Consider the following 3,070-nt stretch of genomic DNA (forward strand, 5'->3'; position numbering starts at 1 on the left):
GGAAAGGGAAAGTTTAGGCCTTCAATTGTTGGAAGATAGGTCCTTCTTAGTCTTTCAATAGTTTCCACTTAGTATGTGTTTAACAAGCTCATCGTCATTCTCTCTGCATGTAACGTCGTGGCTTCTCCAAAGGCCCTGTTTACTCTTTCTCCTCCTCTTCTTCTTCATTTCATTAATTAGTTTGGGGAGTTTTGTAGGCATACCATGCAATCTTCTTTTCCTTTTGAAATCTTGGAGGTTGAACAAGGAAGGGATGCAAATGTCAGTGAAGTTTTCTCAGTTACCCGTGAGCATGGTGGCCAAGGGGAAGGGCTCTGGAGGCAAAGTGCCTGGGCCTGAGTGCTGGCTCTCACTGTCACGGGGGTGAGACCCTGAGAAGGTTAGCTCAGCTTTTCAGTGCCTCGGTATTCTCATCTGCAATAAGGGGTGGTAAAGTCCTTCACTATCTTCCAGGGTTTTTATGTGGACTTAGTAAGTTATTCCACAGTAAACCACTGAGGAACAGTGCTGGTCACTCAGTAAAGCTCGAGAAAGCTGCTATTATCCTCATTAGGAAGTCTTTTATTTCCCCTTCTAACTGTACCACTGCTGACCTTCAACATTCCCCAGAACAAATTACGACTGTTTAAATGTTTAGCTGACCTCTTCTCCCTCATATGAGTGACCTGCATCTGGAAAACTGGTTGGTTTGGATGGTCATCTAACTGGTGATCTAAAGGCAGTGGGGCACTGGATCCAACTTCATCAGATTCCTGTACCCTGGGCAGGCATGACGATTGTTTAGCTCATGGTAGACAATCTCTTGCACATGTTTCTATAGCAAGAGCTTTTCATAGATAGTCAGACATACCCTTAAGTATTATAAGAAAAGTGCAAGTAGGTACCAGTGACATGTCTCTTTGGTTGTTGTTGTTTGAAGAAATCAAAGGAAGAAAATAGAATTTACCTGGAAGTTATAGATTTCCTTCTTCAGTTATGACGGGGTATTTGTAGCAAGCTGGCATTCACCCTGAAAACGACTAAGTCAAGTGTGGATTAAAGGAATTCTGTTTGAAGTTTTGGAGAAATGCAGCTGGGACCCACAGGATCAGCTCCAGAGAGAGAGAAGCTCACTGGAATGAACCTAATTCTCTACCTTTTCCCCTTAGGCCCAAAGGGCACTTGCGCGAACCCTCGGCTCCCGCGGCTTCTGGGAGCTGAGGAGTCAGTGGGGCCGACCCCTGCCCTCGGGGGCATAGCTGTGGATCCGAGGACTCTGCGGTCCGTGCGGGAGCCCAAAGGCCGACTGTGGGAGGCTCGGGGGGTCCTCCCTTCGGGGCAGGCTCGGAACCCTAAAACCACGCCCTCTTGGAAGCCGCAGACTCCTTGCCTGAGAGGTCTTGGGGTGTCAAGGTTCATTCTTCAGTTTAAAAAGTTGGCCACCAGGATAGTGGTGGCAGGACCTACGGATTTCAGGGGTGTGTCACTAAGCTGTAGCACCTGCCGTGTTTCCGTAGTGTAGCGGTTATCACGTTCGCCTCACACGCGAAAGGTCCCCGGTTCGAAACCGGGCGGAAACAAACGTTCTTCCTTTCTGAAACTTTTACCTTCCCTTTCAAAAAAGCAAAACGGCCGAAAGGCAGGGGCTGAGGCAGCGGGCGCAGCTGCATTTTCCATCCCCAAGGTACAGGCCAGGAGTTCCGTTGCTGCCTGAGAGCCTGCTCAGCGCTAGGAGCCAGCCCTCCTTTCTCCGCTCTGAGTCACTGCGGAGTCCAGGCCACAGCCAGCTGACCCAAGTGTGCAAAGGACAAGGCTGACTTCGGCTCATTTTTACATCCGGAAATCCCCTCACCTCCTAAGCAGGCGCCTAAATCTCTTGCACATGTTCACGCGAGTTATGTCTCTGGAAACCAAGGAGTTCATCCCTGGCTTGGCTTCACACAAGTTCATCCCTTCACACTTGGCTTTCCCCCACCTCGGCACACTTACGCAACAGTTTGATTTGCGTGACGGAACAAAAGAGACCGAACCCAACTGTGCACCGGGGACTCGAGCCAAAGACACGGAAATGAACAATGTCAGGCTCCCCTAACTGAGCTGGTCGCGGAGGAGAAGGAGCCCGTACCGGTGCCGTTAACCAGGAGAGCCCCCAGAGCCACGGCAGACGTCAGGAAGTGGACGGATCCGCCCATCACCTGCTGACATCCCAGTCGGCAGCTGACTCAAGAGAAAACCGAGGTTCAGAAAGAGAGCATGACCTTGGCTCGCAGCACACAGCACTGAAGCTAGACCAGGACGGACCTTGTGTCCTGTCTCAGAGCCCACAGCGTCGCCCAGGACTGCAGATGTGCAGGGTGATGAGCAGCCGGGCAAGGGCTGGGAGCCTTGCACAGCTGCATTCAGCCCTGGGCTTCTGGGAAATGTCCGTTCCTGCTCTCCAGGTCTCTGAAGTGTAATCTTTACTTCTTTTAAAATTTTCATATAGAGACGCTAAGTCGAGGTTCCTGCATGGTTCCCTGGTGGTCTAGTGGCTAGGATTCGGCGCTTTCACCGCTGCGGCCCGGGTTCGATTCCCGGTCAGGGAAGCCTTTTCCCCCCCCCCCTTTTTTTTCCCCTTCAGCATCTCCACTGGCAGGAGTCTTCCTCTTCCTGCCCCGACCAGAGCTGTGTTTTACTTCAAGGTTCAGATGCAGAAGAGCTTCTGCACTGAGTCCCCAAATGCCGGTGAGTCCCGGCCTCAGGGTCCTTGACATCGCGCAGGCTGGAGGAGGTGAGATGTAATGAACAGCCTGGGCTGGCCAGCTCTCGCCTCGGCTCTTTTCTCCCTGCATGTTACAAACCCGAAGACTTATTTACAGAGTTTTCATCCCAAGAGCATCGGGGACTCGAGTTCATTGAAAACCAAAACGAAAACCCTTTGAAACATACAAAAAAGTTGCAAGAGTAATAACATCATATATTCTATACGTAAGTGCACAGTAAACACTTTCCCACGTTGGGTTTCTCACTCTCTCTCCGTATATAAGAATGGCGATACCACTTGAGAGTTCCTTGCAGACATCTCCACTCAAGATTGCTCCTTTCGTTTGGC

At 50.8% G+C, this 3,070-nt stretch overlaps 2 non-coding genes across 2 annotated transcripts; both read left to right on the forward strand.

Moving 5' to 3' along the window:
* The first annotated feature begins 1,486 nt into the window (after window positions 1–1,486).
* Window positions 1,487–1,559, forward strand: TRNAV-CAC. The gene has a single exon. It is a non-coding gene; the product is annotated as a tRNA-Val (tRNA).
* Window positions 1,560–2,492: 933 nt separating this feature from the next.
* On the forward strand, window positions 2,493–2,564 carry TRNAE-UUC. Its single transcript has one exon. It is a non-coding gene; the product is annotated as a tRNA-Glu (tRNA).
* The last annotated feature ends 506 nt before the right edge of the window (window positions 2,565–3,070 follow it).

This window comes from Monodon monoceros, unplaced genomic scaffold (genome assembly GCF_005190385.1).
Source record: "Monodon monoceros isolate NGI ecotype Baffin Bay Population unplaced genomic scaffold, NGI_Narwhal_1 Contig2481_ctg1, whole genome shotgun sequence".
Lineage (NCBI taxonomy): Eukaryota > Metazoa > Chordata > Mammalia > Artiodactyla > Monodontidae > Monodon > Monodon monoceros.